Here is a 17,932-nt window from a genome sequence, read left to right as displayed (position 1 = left end):
TGGCTCAGCTTTAATGCTGTAACTTCTTACGGAATGGAGATCGTCTCCAGTCTGCCTGCCCCGAGGTGGGGAGCAGTAAGTTAGAGCTGTCCCTCCCCTCTGCCTGAACCTCTTCTTGCTTTCACAACTTACCCTCTGCCCCAGAAAATACTGACCTGGTTCTGAAGTATCAGAACAGAATTGCAGTGTGTACGATCCATTCTGTTCGTGGACGATGATGATGCTCATTCAAAAATGGAAAGAATAACATTAGGGTAATGTAGGAAGTCAAATTACCTGGATATAGAGACAGGCTGTGGCAGAGACCTGAAAAGAATCAAAGACTCATTAACTTGCAGATTTCACCACTAGACATTGCTCTTGTCTTCTGGTTTTCCGAACGTGCAACTGTTGCTATAGTAAATCATGATTCTCAAAGGTTAATTTTTAATAAGGCACTTAACGTATGTTATTTAAACACCGATTATTAAAACCATGTTTGAGGTTTACAATGTAATAGGTAATTATCTTCTCCAGAACAGTTATAACAATGCAGCACATTCTTGTCTTCAGTGATCCGCTGGTATTTGTTTAACCTATAATATCATTCTTATTAAACCTAAATTAAATGGACGTAATTCAAGGCATCACAGCAAATTTCAAGGAAAACAGCTCTGGCTGAACTGAGTTTCTTTCCATGCTCATCAACTTCAGAGAGCAACAGTCGGGCTCAAAATCTGTTAGACTTAAAGCTGAGGCCCAAGCCAATGTAATCACCCTCTCTCTGTTCAATTAAGCACGTCTCTGCATGAGCCGTGGTGATATTTTCCAGCAATGCAGGAAGTTGTCACCAGCAGGAGGACCTTGATGGATCTCTGATAGTCTAAATTTTTCTGATCTAGCGAAGATGATGGATCATCACTCCATTCGGAGACATCTTGGAGGGTGTAATGCCAATGCAGTGAGAGTGAAGCAGTGGTAAAGCCCTTCTCCCATGCCATGGCACAGAGCATCCACCAAACAAGTGGCTCCTAATGAGGGGAAGGGGTACATTTTTTCCAAGTCCTGCATCCCACTTGTTTGTTCTCTGGTGACCCCCATCAAAAGCTGTCTTTAAACCGTGACAGTTTCAACTAGCTGGTTTGGTATTGCTTTCTCAGTCTGAAGTCTTTCTAAGGGTTGTTTTTTTCCCCACAATAGTATCTCTTTCATGGATGATTTGTAATAGGAGTTTCATTATAAGATCACAAAACACTGGGGGATATGTTAATATGGTTCAGCGTGTAATCCAGTATAATATCATTGAAAAGAATTGCATTTTTGTCTACAATTGAGGCAGCAAATAGGAGCTCCTTTTTTTTCTGTATTAATATCCATAGCTGAATGAATAATTCCCTTCCTATAATCTTGTATAAATTTATCAAAATGTACCAAAATGTGTGTGCATGCTGATTAATGTAGATACAGCCCCATTTTCTACAAAAAATGTGCATAGGTAGGGTTTTTTTTATCCTTCATACATATATTTTGAAGAATCTCAATCTATTATCACATATGTGTGAATCAAAGAGCATTTGTCACTCACAACATAATGTTTAACCTGCTTTTCTCCATATGAACAGGCATTTAGTAGCTGCTGGGGGTTGCTGAGAACTGTCACAGCTCACTTCTGACCTCGCTGTCCGTAGGTGTTATTTTAGTGTAGTCACTGCTGGTTTGCGATCTGGATCTACCCTAGCAAAAGGCCTAGACCGGCCACTTCCACCAGTGTCACACGAGGAGACATGGTAAAGATGAAGTCGTGTGCTCTCCTTCCTTAGTCCGTTGTGTGCTAAATTTAAGATACGCACCCACTCCCCTGGCCGTTGTGAGCCTGAGGATGGTAAATGAGCCCCCACTGAGTTCTGTATAGACAGCTGACTACTATCGATTTGTTAGGCTCTGTGACTAGAAAGTAGACGTATCCTTTGTTCATAAATGATGAAACACTTTGAGATTCTCAGCTGGAAAGCATCCAAGAAAGACTAAAAGGCTTCTTGGGCTTCTTTTTTTGGTACCAGAATTTCCACTCCTCCTTCTTAAACTGCTTCTCGTCTCTCTAATGCAAATCCTATCAATCCAGGATCTGTCTAAACCAACATTCATATAGTTCTTTGGTATTGATTCATCCTTGGTGCTGCAAGAACTCCAGCGATATATCAGGCGATCAGGGAAGACTTTATTCTGTCCTTGCTCTAAAAAAGCAGAAGCATGTTTTAAATTTCTCATATTCTGTGGAAAAAACAATTTGAATTGTAAGCCAAAGATGCTCACTTGACAGATGGATTCCTGGCTATGTTGCAGTATTTGAAATGCGTTCAAACTCACCAGATTGTATTCTGTTGACTAACAGGTTCCCACTTAGATGCCTTGGGACCAAGAGATACGGAACTTGATATTTAAGGATCACTGAGCAGAAACAAGCCTGCATAAATCTAATTAGCAACAGGCAGGTAATGCTGATAGAAGAGTCTCTAGCAATTGCAGGGAGCTTGTTTACTGAAAGTTGGACTGCAAGGTATAAAAGACGAGACTTTTCCTGAGGCAGGTGAGGGAAGCATGGGAGCTTAGAGAATCCCAAGAGGCCAAGCCCAGACGGGTGGTTTCTAATGATTTGAATGCATTTTAGAGGAAAGGTTAGAAGTCTGCAAATATGGGGAACATATAAGGGAGGTCAGGCCAGAGCTTTACTGGTATAACCAAAGGTGAGACTTGAAGACCATGTAACGTGGTTGCAGATTAACTGTGCAGATCTTCTGACACAAGGTGGAGAATTCAAAAATACAAGGAAGCACGGAAGGTTTATTATGTATTGGTTTTTATACATGTTGAAATACCAGTTAACCTTTCCTATGTGCTTTTTTCTTGTTTATTTTCCTACTTGTTACACAAAAGTTTCCAGAAAGGTTAGAATGGAAAACTTTCCTCAATCTCAATATCCTCTGGAAAGTTACAGCTATGTAGACTGAGGGTTGAGGATGCATAGAGCAGACAAGAACCAGTAACTAAAAGTTAATGAGAACTGAGAATATTTAGGATTGAAAATCCCAGCCCAGACTGGCACGTAAGCAGCAGTTAATTGTATGTCCCTGACACAAGCTGCCATTGCAATGGGAATTCTTTCTGGTCAAAGCTACAGCTTGCCTATTAAGCTTTTAAAGCTTTGCCACTGGCTAAGCCTCCTTAGCTGCCCGCAGTAGTCAGACCTCTCCTTCCATAGGATCCACCAGCAGAGGGGATCACAGTTCTTTCTCTTTCCCATCCTCAACTCAATTAATATGCTTTACAGAGTCAGACAGATTACATGTGTTCCTATTCTGCTCGGCCAGAAGGAAGTTTCCTTCCTCTCTGGGGAGAGAGATGTATCTCCAAAGAAAACATGCCATGAGGTCACTTAGCTGCATTCTATAGAAGTTGCTAAATGATTTTCAAACTGGATGGGGATTCCATTGGAGACCCGGGAAGTGGCACATATATTTATGGATGGGACATAATTTTCTTTACAATGCTGCGTTGGCTTGTGACATAGTAATGCTAATGGCAAGCTTCAGTGCTAAAATAATTTGGACAAAGATCAGTGAGAAAGGAATTCTTGAACTGTAGGAAAGGGTGTGTTATCAGAGGAGATAATTCACAAATTAAAGCCTGTTTTTCATGCCAAGATCTCCATCAGACTTTGGTTTTGAGCAAAGTTTCATGTCAAGTTTTACATATCATTCCCCATCCATTATTCACCCTGTTTCTGAGCCAGGAGTCAGGCCAGCTTCACTCAAGGGACTGATCTGTGGTTAATACTGAATTCCTGAATACTAGTAATACTGAGAGCATTCCTGAATTCAGGACTGTGGCGGTAAAACTCTGCTATGTCAGAGCTTTCATGCTCCAAGAACTACTGGAAAAAAAAACAATGTCAAAACACACTCATTGCATCATAACTAGTGGATCTCAATGTACTTAGCAAAGGTCAGTGGGCTTATTCTTTATTTTAATTACAGAAAAGTAGAAGTACAGAGAAATTCAGTGGGCGTCACGATGCCACAAAACGAATTGGTGGCACATCTGCAGATGGGGCATTTATCTTGACACCGAAGTGGTAGCGTCACCTTTGTGTTGAAAAGTGCGGATACGTGCAGTGCCGTGGGAGGTGTCTCTGGCTTATGACCCCTCCGTGCAACCCTTCTCAAAGGATGGAGTGATCTTTGTTTTAGTAAGAAAATAAAGACGGCATTTATCCATGGCAGATTAACTGCAGTGATTTTTGTATTTGGCAAATTACGTGGCAGTCGATTTAAGAAAAACAGTTTCTATGTCTTTGTCATATAACTGTGTTAATATTGATGCTATTCACCCCAGAGAAGCCTTTGGATGCATACTGCAGTTTAGTTTTGCAAACTAAAGCAGACTTACTTTGCTTGTTTCTCTCCAAATAACCTGACATTTTAAGGGAAGGAAATTCACACGCTTAACAAAGCAATGAACTGGAAACAAAAAAATACAATTATAAGATACCCTAAGGGACAGTTTTGTTGCACCTTATGTTATCCTTGTCCTCTTCTCAGTACTGTCCACAAAAATCCTCTTCATTTGCAGCCAGTCCTCTGTGATCTCTTTTGAGTTTGGTCCCTTTTTAAAAATTCTTGTCAGGACTTACGCAAACATTTGGACTTCCTAAAAGAAACAGCAGGAGATGTACTTGCAGACAGTTCAGTCTTATTTTAGCTGTCCCAACTTCCTCCATACATTTGTTTCTCCGTTCCCTGTTTATATATTAAAGAAAACTCCTTACAGGCTTGAGGAGTTAATTTTGTTATTTGCGCTAAGATGTTACAGAAAATACCTGAGATTAATTGAAAAAAATAAATCATGGCATACTAGGAATGAGAAGGTATTGAACAGAAAAGCCAGAAAACCTTGCAAGTATTGATAAAAAAATCATAACTGTTACATTGCTTCTGCAGTGAGGGTGAATTCCTATAGCTTCATAGTTTTGTTTGGTCAAGAAGTGGAGGGAGATTGAATCAAGTACACAATCATGTCCCTCTAAGGCTGAGACATCAGCTGGTACAGAAAGCTAATACGGGGTGTTTGCCCATCATTGCGTTATTATGGTAGCAGGGTCTTGGTTGTCAATGACTCTCATTCCAGCATTGAAGTAAATCCTAATGTCTACATCTGAGTTAGCTATTTTAGTAGAGCGCAGAGACCCAAGGATGGGATTCCCCTGTTGGAGATGTGTCTCTTTGACCGAGATGAATCCCATCGGGGGTACAACTTTGGCTGCCTACTAGTAAGGCAGCTACATCTAAGCTGGTATCCCAGGCCCTTTAATGGGAAATGAGAGACAACAGATGCTTTTCTTATGGGGGAAGGGGGGTGTCTATCTTACCAGGCAGGAGCTATAAACACTTGGTGAAGACCAGAGCCACTCTCTATCCCTCAACAGGGATCCTGGAGCAACATATAATATTCCAGACCAACCACTGAAGTAAGTTTATGATATCAACTGAAATTTAGACCACCTGCAACATCTGTTCCACACTGAAAACTGCTCAGATTTACAATCAGAGCACTGTAGGAGTGAGGTGTGTACTTACCCTGAGTGCAGTGCAGGTACCAGAGCCTGGACTATCCAAAAGCGAGCCTGAGCCATGGGGTTGTAAAACATCACAAACATCTTTGTGTCAGCTGGCGACAGTCAATAAACAGCCAATTAATGCAGTAGTGTCAGGACTATTCATTCAGCCCTGGACCTGCTGCTGGTGACCCTCCTTCCAGAATCAAGTCGGGAGCAGATTTATGACCAGATAGGTTCTTCCGGCAGTTTTGTGCCATCCCAGTCTTCTCTGTCTCATGACAGACATGCCTGTATCCACTAAGGCCTGCTCTGCACAGAATGTGCTTTTTTGCTGGGTTATGAGATACATTGAGGAAAACGTGCGATCAGGAGAGGCTGCAGGAATCACTAGCAGCACCTAGCTGTTAATTTTCCTGGGTACTCCTTTGGTCCAGGTAGAGGATTGCTGCAAATGGAGCTGGGATGGGACATCTTAAGTATACTCTATTAATCCATCAGATTTTGTAATCTAATACCTTTATAATGTTAAGAATTAGACTTAAAGGAACACTGTTTTCCATCTATTGCCTATCAGGAAAATCAAAGGGATCTAGTACAGTTTGATATGTCTGAATTAGTGCCTGGGTCAGGCTAGTTGCATGGGTCGGCGTGTGTGCAGATCATCTGCACCGCATCTAGCCAGGAAGGGAGGGGAACACACTGCAAAGCCCTCTCCTGTGATGGGAAGAAATTCAGGGATGTGTCCCTGTACATTAGTGATATCCCACTTTCTTCGTTTGGGGAAGGGTTGGGGAAAAACCTTCTGGTGCTAATACACAGGTCTGGATCCATTCAATGTATCATCTGAATCCCTCGGACTTCTGAGAAGTCTCGTAATGTTGCTAGTTTTACTTAGGTCAGACATTCCATGAGGTTGGGAGAGAAGCATTAGAGGAAGAAGGTAGCCACTGACAGAAATAAGTGAGATGTGCAGGCAAGGAGAATGTGTTTTATTTTTCTCCATACTGTCAGAAATGATTGCTTTTACTTGGATCAATCTAAGCATACTTCATAACCTGTGCAGGGGAGTTTATTAGATTTATTTTCTTAGCTTGCTTGTTCAAGCCTGTTATTAATCCCCTCGTCAGTTCAACTCACTGGAAGAAAACATACCTTCCTAAAGAGTTTTTAGGCTGAAAATAAATGCCTCATTAAGTTAAACATATTAACCTGAAAACAGTATTTATGTCAAATAGACTAATGAATGCCATTATAGGAAACACACAATGGAACCTGCAGGAACTCTGGTGGTGGTTTGGTACCCTTCATAACACCCCCACGCCCACACCGTCAGAGGTGAGGAAGGGGAGAGTGAGACTCAAAGCGATGCCTTCTTCGCATACAGTTATTTTGCATGGCACATCAGATGCTAGGTAACTCTTTGCTGAAAGAGTATTTAGGCAGCACAGGGACTTTGTGTGCCAGGGTAGCTTCCTCCAGAGACTGGGAGCTACACAAATTTGCCCAGTCTCTTTTGGGTGGTGGGGGAAAATCACCTTGTCACTTGTAAAAGCAGTTTTGCTCGTTTTGCTCTCCCTGAAGTATATAAGCATTCATTGAAAAGGATGTTTCTCACTAGCACATATCCTTCCATACTGCTTCCAAGCCCACCACCTCCTCTCAGATGTGCAAACATCCAAGTGCAAATGCTGCTACCACCAGCAGAAGAGTGGTTCTGTGATCCTTGTAGTCATGCACAGGCTACATTTAAGCTGCCTTTATGCAAGGAAATAGAGAAGTCCAAAGCTCAGTCAGAGTAGTTCTGCAGTGCCTGTACTATCCGGAGTGCAGTGTGACAGGGGGAGTCCCGTCCTCAGGCTGTTGGCAGTACAGACCAGAAAAGCACAGCTCAGCTCCTGCCTGTGACACTTGCTTTTGAAAGAATTTGCACATCCCTCAGTTTCCCACATTGGTTAAGGTGCTCAGAATGGGACTAAATCTGTAAGTCACCCATTAGAGGGACTGGGATCTCCCTGCAGACAACGCAGATTTACCAGATTAAAAGGCTTACTGGTGGCTTGTTGTTTCCCTGCTTCTGTACAGCTAGGGCAATGTCTCTTGATGTGGATTTTCTCCCACTAGTGTGGGAGCTAAGCACCACACAGGTATAGCTAGTCATATTTTTTAAGAATTTGAGGAATGAAGACAAATTCACTTGTGTTTTCCAGAGGTCAGGGACACCGCATATATCCTTGGCTGCAGTCCTGAATGACTTGCTGGATGTTAGGAAGCCAGTTTCAGAGCAGGGAAAAGAGCCAGAATACGAGCCCTAGGTTGGTTGGTACACACACAATTGGCCTTACCTTCTCTGGACCTGATGTAACACATTAATATTCCCGGCCACAGCTCCTCCGGCCCATTTCCCTCTCTAACACTGAGCACTTTTCTTAACTGAAGATCTGATTTGAATGCAGCTTAGAGAAGTCTTGTGTAATTCACCCAAATCAAGATAGAAGTAGCCAGGAGGCGGTGAAGAGAATGACAGCAACAATCTCATACTAATGAGCTATTGTCCTTAGAGGTATTTAATTGAAGGCTTTGACAAAATATGCTTGAAACTTAATGCATTAACAAGCTTCATATAGGAAAAATGCAAAGCTGTGAGTTGGTAAAAGGATATGTAACATTTTATTAGGGAGACAGACTGGCTGTGATCCTTCCCTGAAAGGTATGAATGACAGTCTTCACTTTCCCTTCGTGTCAGAAGATACGACCCTATAAATTAACAGCGAAGCGGGCTCTGACACGATGTTATCGGGGTCTAAAAATAAGCAAGTAGCCACAAGGCACTTTGTGCTCCCTCCAAGTGGTTCAGTCTTTGATGATTCCTCTGCCACAGCAGAGCTCGTGTAAAGGGAAGGAGTCATTAATATGCTTTGCTCTTCCAAGTCCCCACAGAAGCAAATCGACAGAGCCACTTGTCTGAACAAGCTTGAAGCGTCTGGCTTGTGTTTCGTGAAAATCTGGGTAATTGGATAGTGGTGGTGCCATACATGCCCAGCTCAGCCCAGCTCCACGCCTGCTCCCTCTCCTGCCCCCCTTGGCAGTTTCCCTCTCTTTGCTTCTGTGTCATGCAGGCAGCAGGAGCTATAAGCAAGCCACAGAGCTGTGAAAACCTGGCCTGAAGTCAAGGACAAATTGCTGTTGATTTTATTAGATGAGTCTCTGCTCAGTGTGCCAGAACCCAAGCCTGCCCTCTTCCATAGTGTTTTTCCCTCTGGACCATACGTGGAGTGGGCTGACCACAAAGGCTGTGATGGTTTGGAGCAGATGGTGGGGCTCAGACTGACCCATCTCTAGAGGCAGTGGCAATGTAACTGGCTTACGCCAACCGGCATGCCAAATCTGAGCGCTGTCTCCTAGCACAGAGCAGGTATCACCCATAAATATCTCCATGTATATCTGCATATAGATGTCATTGTCTATGCTTATTACCCAGAAGGGACCAGGGGCTGTTCTCTGGCCTTGACCACAACTGAAATTTCCGTGAGGTTAAACTGTCTTAGTCTCCAAACTGGTGGTTTGTACCTAAAATGTTTTTCGGGAAAGGGGCCCGACATTAGGTAATCCTTAACTGTGCCAGGTTACAGGAGACCAAAACTGCACTGGGACGGTACAACGGAATCACACAGTGCAGTTTCAGTGGTCCAGACCCACACCCTGATACTCCTTGACTGGTGTTGAGGTGCCATCTGATGCCAGAATTTCACTCCACCCTTGTAGGGAGCTAAACCAAGAGAACCGAGCCTTAATGCTCCATCTCTTTTTGCAGCCGTCCATGGGACAGCCCCAGTCTCTGGATGAGCATACACGTGATCCTCCCACTTGAGGCATCTCCTGTTGCCAGAGGCCGAGAGCAGCCAGGTCAGCAGCCGGAGATGTTGGCAGAAGGGCAGAGTAGAAGGTTTTTTGCTGTCTCTCCTGCCACTTCACTGCAGTGTTTCCTTGGTTGCAAAAAGGCATTCACCTGAGCTGCTGAGCTGATAGAGGGACCCAGTGGAGCTGCCTAAAGTGGCAGAACATGACTTTATTACACATTGAGTTACACAACTCTTCGTAGTTAGGCAAAGTATTGCTTTCATCCCACCATGGTTTAATTTACCCCTCACTCTCTATGTGATTAGCCATTTAGTACTTGCTAATATATCTAATTTCCACAGGCTCTAGGTGATGTTTTTTAAAAAGAAAAAAAAATAAATTGATCCTTCCATGCAAAATATCCTTTTGAGAAATGAAATAACTATCTCCAAGGCCTAACTGAATTACACTCTTATCAACTGAGGGGAAATAATCCACTTGAAACATGAAATACAAGCAGAATGAAAAGCCTTTGCAAGTTACAGTGGAAGAAGAACACAGTATGAGTCTCAAATAGCTCTGCTTTATCCATATGGAAAAATACATTTTTCTTGGAATCATTCTCTCTTTCAATATATAATGAAGTTTCTCAATTGCTCACCCTTCCACCTGCCTTTTAATATAATAAAAGGGAAATAATCCCTCTATTTGCAAAAGTCCTGAGGAGAGGGTTCAGATTGCTCAGAGCTCAGCAGGACCACCTTCTACAGATGTTGATGAGATTTCTTCTTTGTTTTGTGGGAGAACAGTTGTATTTGCTGAATTGTGTTTGGCGTTTAAATTAATTCTCGTGATTGGACTTTGCAGCACAGCTACGTAGACACCCTCAGCCAAGATATTCTCAAAATACTGTACTTTTCCATGCTTTTGCTTCTCCTTGTAAATAAAGAAAGCCTGAAGGAAGAAATAGGTTTATAAATAAAAGCTACAGTCCACATAGATTCCCTTCTGGGAAGGTTAATTCAGGTTTCTGATTAAAGACTCTAGTTTCTGTCTCTTCCTCTCTCTTTCCTGCTGAAGACGATATCTTATCCTTTGTAATGGAACTATTGAATACCGTCAGGTTGAATCAGTAGAACAACTGTCCTTAGAGCAAATAGAGAGTGAAAGTTAGTCCAGCTAATGACTCAAGGCTGGACAAAGATCTGCCTTGCCTAGCCAGCCAGGGCAGAAGAAGTGGCAAAGCCCTTCTCCAAAACTGAGGGCTTCTGTCCACCCCTGAGCCCAGTATCCTTCTGCTCCCAGAGGGAACTCAGCCCGGTGCGCTGCACCTGCCAGGTACACAGCACCCCGCAGGTATGCGACACCCAGCAAATATCCAGCACCCTGCGGATATGTGGCACCCTGCAGGTACGCTGCAACTGGTGACCCATTCACACCCTGCCCCGTCCCAGTTCAGCTCATACAACCCGAGCCTGGCTGCCTCCTCCCATAGTCCCTGCACGTGCTGCTTTTCTTGCCACTTGTGACCCTTTTTAAAATGCCTCTTTTTAAAAAAATTATTATTACTTACTATCCACAGAAGATCTGCAAAGGTCTTTGTGACCCGGAGTGGAAGGTATAAACCATCTCCTTGCTGAGTTTTCAGGATGCCAGAATCACGGCAGGAATTAGACAGGTTTTGCTATGCAGGCAGCAAACAAGAGAGCTAGACGGCAGTAAGCCCATCCAAGCATCATTGCGAACAGGCGGTAGATCTTGAATTAACAATAACTTGCAGTGTTTATTATGCCTAGAACAAGCAAACTAAATTCACAGATAAATGAAACCAATTAAACATGCTGCTATAAAAATTGAAGCTTTCCTTGTTTGTTTAGGGTGGGTTTTTTTATGAGGTTTCTTTTTTTTTTTTCAGCTTTGTTTTTGTTTTGAGTGTTTGTTTTGTTCTTTTTCAGTACTGCAGCAAATCTGCAAACACATTTGCAAATTGCTGCTGTGTTTAAAAACAATGCTGCAAACTGCAGCCTTGGCCTAGCTTTTAGCCCCACATGTAACAAACGTTATCAGTGGATTTTTAAAAGGCTCCAGAGGAGCATGTGCCAAAGACTACACGCTCCAGCCACTCTCATGGCCACGTCTCTTATATCAGCAAGGCGTGATAGGTGTGATCGGTGTGAGCCCTCTGGTATTGCACTCTATCTGCCTTTCGACACTGCAGAAATTGTCCTTGCATGGACAAGACTGCAAGACTTGCAGTCTGCGAGACCTTTGTGCCCCCTGAAGGAGGACTTCTTCATCCGGACGTGAAGGGAACCCCTCTCCAGGGCACACACGTCAGGCAATGATGGCACCGGTTGCATGAAGAGTTTAAAGCAACCAGTTAAGAGAACTGAGGTCCTGCTGAACCTGATGGCAGCACCTCCCGTACAGCCAAGATCACCCTTCAGTGTCTGAGGTGTGTGGAGGGGACAAATCAGCGGGTTTCCAGTTGTCTGCTCCTGAAGTCAACCATCTCAAAGGCCCAGACAGTCCCAGCAGGGAAGAAAAAGCATTAACCCTTACTAAGGTGGAGTCAATACAGAATGACCATTTATGCCCAGCTGGGTCTAAATGGTATTTGTCACTTGGAGTTTTGGGGTTTTTCTCTACCCATAAACTGATCCACGCACTTTGGGTGTTTGGTACACAGCTGCCTATCCTGTGCAAACGTAGAGCACGTAACTAAGGAGCAGAGATGAGATCAGTCAAAGCCAAGCCTTCTCTGAGGTAGCTTTAATGAACTGAAGAGCTCCAGTGCTCTCAAATGGCAACTGCTGGTGCACCACGAGACATCTGCTAATGAAATTTTAACAGCTGCAACTGGAATCTAAATGACAGATTCCAGGATACACCAAATGGGACGTGAATGCATCATGTGCTCGGGACTCCACGGTCAGCTGTAATTCCTGAGAGCCTTACTGTTGTAATAAAAAAGTGGTGTTTTAAGGCACCTGGGATTACTAATGAAACCTCTCGACACAAGACCCATTGGACTCACTTACACAGAAGTGGAGGAGTTTGCCAACCAGCCCAGCACATTATCGCAGCGATGGATATATGCACACACAAAGATTCTGACTGTGATTGCAATGCAAATCCAGTGAATAGCTCTGCTCCAAGGAAAAACCACGGGATACGGGGACATCGCAGGGACTGCCGTGCAGGGAAATTGCACGTCAGGGAAACAGAACAGATCTTCCAGAAACGAGGAATGGCTGCCTCCTCTTTACTCACATGCACAATAAATAAACGGAGGGCACAGGGGGAGATTTTAAAAAGCTGTAAGCCCATTGTCTGCTAATGTTATTAATAGCATTCCTGACAGATGCCTTTAGGCAGCAAGGAAACATTGCTAAGGGCATTCAGCACTTCAGGAGTTGGACATATTTAGGCCATTTAAAACAATCTATTTTGGCACATCTGCTGCAGATGGTCCAGTGGAGAAGGCATTAGTCTGGCAAACTTGAGGAGTGGTTTTTGTTTGTTCTCTCCTTTGTGAAACATGACCTTGGGTTAGTCCTCAGGGTGGTACCGCCCTCAATTCTGAACTGGGGAGAAGGATGTTTACCAGCATTTATTAACTCTTCTAAGTGTCATCAAGATATTGCTAATGAACATCACTGTGAAATTCAACCTACTGCCTAGGTCTGTTTTTGCAGTTCTGCCTTTAGCTGGAGCTGACAAGGAATTAGACACTGAAGATGTTAAGGCTGACTCAGGGCTCTGCACCATGCTCTGTTCTGTAATTTGGCTCATGCCTGAGGGCACGAATAAAATTCCCAAACACTAACAATCTAATCCAGCCATGCTGAGAGCAGAGACCAGCACCACTTTCAGAAGGCTGATGGGCTTCCAATAGCCAGTCGTGTCCGCTTCTGCTTTAGGACACTGGTGCACACCCTGCAGTACTGGAAAAGGTTAATCATAGAATCATAGAATGGTTTGGGTTGGAAGGGACCTTAAAGATAAGCTAGTTCTAACCCCCTGCCCTGGGCAGGGACACCTCCCACCAGCCCAGATCGCTCCAGGCCCCGTCCAACCTGGCCTTGAACCCCTCCAGGGACAGGGCAGCCACAGCTTCTCTGGGCAACCTGGGCCAGGGGCTCACCACCCTCACAGCAAAGAATTTCTTCCTAATCTCTAATTTAAATCTCCCCTCTTGCAGTGTAAAACCATTCCCCCTCATCCTATTGCTTCCCTCCCTGATCCAGAGTCCCTCCCCAGCTTTCCCGGAGCCCCTTTAGGGACTGGAAGGGGCTGGAAGGTCTCCCCGGAGCCTTCTCTTCTCCAGGCTGAACCCCCCCAGCTCTCTCAGCCTGTCCTCACAGCAGAGGAGCTCCAGCCCTCCCAGCATCTCCGTGGCCCTCAGCTGCCATGTTCACAGCTGGTTGGTACTTCTCAGCTCATCAGTAGGTTACAGTTCCCATCCTTCTCGTCAAGGTGATGGAAAGGAGCATGTACAGGTACCTCCTGTGCACCTTGTCCCTCCTGCAGTGAGAAGTAAGACCCAGACACTGGCCGAGCCTGGGTGCTCACAAACCTTTCATTGCACTGACTGCAATGAGAAGGGAACAGGGTTGTGGACACGTCCGAAGCTGATAGTGCATCCATCAACACCCTTTAGTGCTGCTGAAAGTAATAGACTTTCCCTTTCAAAAGTGTGTAATGAGAACTTACAAGAATGGATATGTCAGTCCTCAGGTTTGGACTAGACTTCATGTTTTAATTAACAGTAGAGGAAACTGAATGTGGGGGGATTTAATGCTCATCTCCAGATAGGCATTTGTCGTTTGCTTTCCTATTTCATTTCTTTTTGTATTTCATGTAACCAACATGAAACAGCTCTATCTTATTTTCAGTTTTCAGTCCAAAGATCTGGAAGAACTGAGAATGACATCACTTCTGCAAATAGAAAGTGTAATTCTGTAGCAAAAGGTGGTCAGAATATTTCTTGGAGATGATGTCAGATGTAGCCATTACAGTTTAAGCTGAAATTGATTGCTTAGCCATTATATATATGAAGTGCCCCATAGGTCCTTGTAGGTAATTCTACTTAGATATATCTTACACTGCAAGCAACCCATGCGCTTCCCAGTAACCGGTATTTTCTGTCTCGGGGGGTTCCAAAGGTTGTGACAACAACAGGTGGTGCAAATTGCATTTGTAGGGAGTAATGGATGTACGACCCCAGAAACGGACACCAGGAATTACCCAAATCAGTGGAGGCGTCAGGGAGAGGCTGGAAAAAAGCAAGATTGGAAGAGCCAGAGAGAGAAGGCCTGCAGCTGGGAGGGCTGTGTGCCGGGGTGCCATCCCAGCCCTCCTGGGGAGGAGAGAAAACCTTCATCTCCCAACTGCAGGCTCCCAGCAATGACAATGTGGGAGTCTCCACGCAGATCTCTGCAGGGGGGGTGAGGTTAGGGGAGTGTTAGCCCAGGGAATCACCTGCTTTTCCCTGCTGCAGCCACACAACTGGTGCCTACTGGCAGATAAACTGGAGTGTAGAGTCTTGCCCTAAGGTAGTCCCTTCTCCATTGATATTCCGCAGGCAGTAAATTGTACCCAGCTGCTCAACAACGTAAACGTTGCCTTTCTGTTCTGCTGCGTGTTGCTTATTGCTTTGCATAATGTATTTCTCACTCATTTCCATATTCCTATCCATTGTAGTGATAAACTAATAATTCTGGGAAATTCAGAAGATGTTTTTTAAAACCCATTTGCTGACTCCAGCATTATTCAGAAGTTGGGGGTTTTTTTCCAAGACAGACAGCAAATAATTGAACAAATAGTTTTCAAGTTCTTTCTATTTGGCATCTTTTGAAGTGGGGGCATGTTTCCACTTCTTGCAAAATGTTTGTGAGCATTTTCATTGACAATTGTATCAAGACACTGAAATAATCACTGAAATTTTTACCTTTAATGAAAACTTAGTTATGAGTAAACGAAAAATGTCAATAGGATTCTAAGTAATAGCTCCAAGAAAAAAAAATACAAAAAAATTAACAGCCATAAAAAAAAAAATCAATATCTTTCCCATATTTTTGGAAAGAGAGGCTCCACTTGTTAAAAAAAAATCAATAAGCACAACTAGTATTTCAGCTTCTGATTATCTCATTATGTAGCCATTTTTTGCAAGTGCAGAGCTGCAAAGTGCCTTCAGTTAATCATGAAAAAATCCAAAAGACTTTTAAAAGCTTCGGGGCTAAATGAAGTCATTATAATTGCAGACAGACCTAATTGCTCCCTCAGTTGCTTAGTTGTGGCCATGTGCGACGTTTGCAAGCCTAATAGCCTGTCTGCCTGTCACAGCTCACCAGCTGGCTGCTCGGGGACATTCGGCTGGTTGGTGTGACCGACCTGTGGACCACCAGAAGTATGAGCATGAGGGACTGAAGCTTGAGCAGAGGTTCCATCCTCACCATGCTCTTGCTTACAGATCACCAATGGGCAAGGAAAAGTTGTGATTTAATTCTAGTACTGTGGTATTATTTTCTCAGTAGCTATTCTCTCTGTTTTCTATAAATTCTGTTCTTTCTCCAGCAATATCTCTAAGGATGGCCATCCCCTACCATGTGCCTAGCATGCTTGTCTTTCCTTCTCCTGCTCCTTCAACTGCTGTCTGGAAGGAAGTAGCTCTGGTTTGTGTTGTTCCTGTGGTCTTAATTCAGCTGTCTAAACGGGGGAGTTTCTCCTATTAGACACACACTTGTAAATCCTCCTGGTCTCAAGCTGTGGGTTCCAGTGGTCTCAGGTCTCACGTAGACTCTGCTGTAAGATCTGCCAGATCCTTGCAGAGGCTAAAGGCATCTCAACCAGAATTGGATGCCTACATTTAAGGAAATGAATCAAGCCCCGTTTTTCTTCATTCCCCGTTGCTTCTTGCAGTAGCAAAGATCTGGGAATTGAACACATGTTCATCCTTCAGGCAACCTCTCTCACTCATCTTCTAGAGCCCAGACTGAAAATAACCTTTTTGAAGGCCCATCTGAGGACTTTCCTCTTGAATGAATTTGGAGCATTTTCTCTAAAGGAAATTCAGAGAGAACCGAAACGGACGCAGAGGTTCCCAGGCACCTGCTGGAAATATGGCCCATGTTCTCACACGATCTGAGGTGCCAGACAGGATGAATTACTGCTCAAAATGCATTAAGCCTTTTACGTTCCAAGCGATTGTACGGTGGGAGCCACTGGTGGTGCTGATTGAAATTCCTGTAACCATATTAGGGGAGGAAGCGAGTGCCAGACACATGATCATCCATATGCCCAGCTAAATCTACTCAGAATTGATTAAGTTACGCTGAAGGAGACCTAGAAATCAATCTGTTCAGGCTTGCTTTTGGAAAAATGACACACTGGAGGTGACACAACTTAATTCTATTTTCATCATTCTCTCTCATGCGAGCAAGATGGGCATATTGCATCTCACATGTATTCTCCCTGGGTAATTATATTTGCAAAGATAATAAGCTGTCATAGAAATAATAGTAAAATACTTTTCACCAATCACATGCCTTTCTGGGGCATTTCAGGCAATGTAGACTCTTCAGCCAAATACAAGCGAAATCAAACCAGAGAACAGTTTGTGTTAGGAAAAAAATGCACGTCCCATTGTGTAAATGGTTCACTCCCATTAGCAGTTTGTCCATAGCAGGGTTTAAAAGTGTTCTAATAGTTGATATTTTCTGTGATTTTTACAGTTCTGAGCATGAAAGGATCTTGGCTCAGGACTGTATTTCTGGGATTTCCTGAAATAATGTAATTATGTGATGTAACACTTCTTCGATAAGCTGCATTATCCAGCATCATGTCTTAAACTGGTCACACTGAAGCCTAAATTTTATTCTATTTTATCTCAACCGTGCTGAAAGCATGTTAGTCGTAAGGTAGCAGTTCTGTTCCAAAAGCAGTATTTTAAGTCCTATTCCAGGTGAAACCCACATAGATAAGCGGCTGATTCTTGATAAAATAGTTCTACTTTATGTGACCTAGTTAATTCTGCAAGAGGTTATTCCTGTTGTAGAAGAAAAGGGAGACTCAGTCCTTTGCAGACTGGGTCCAAGATAATCTGTGACAGTTCATCTGGATATAGGAACTCAAGGACAGATCTTCATCAGGACCAAATCAGCTCTCTGGAGTAGTTCTGCACACTCCAGCTAAGGACCTGGCAGTACCCTGCTTGTCTCCAGCCTTGTATTAACACCACGTGTGCTGTGAAAGCAGCTCTGCAAAGAATTGATTTTTTAGCAAGGCTGTGCAGCAGTAAAAACCGTGAGAGAATCACTAGAAACTCAACTTTCTATTTTGCCCCTTCCTTTGTCTCTAAGCACATGGCTTTCCCTTCCAGGCAGTAGCTGAGATTAACTCTATGCAGTATTTTCTTTCTAATCTGACTCTCAGTACAAAGTTTTCTGCATCTGGATTTGGATTAATTAAATTGTGTTGTCATTTCAATCATGAATTCTC

Source organism: Rissa tridactyla, chromosome 18 (assembly GCF_028500815.1).
Source record: "Rissa tridactyla isolate bRisTri1 chromosome 18, bRisTri1.patW.cur.20221130, whole genome shotgun sequence".
NCBI classification, from domain to species: domain Eukaryota; kingdom Metazoa; phylum Chordata; class Aves; order Charadriiformes; family Laridae; genus Rissa; species Rissa tridactyla.
The sequence above is the reverse complement of the archived record's forward strand: the minus strand, read 5'-3'. Positions refer to the sequence as shown.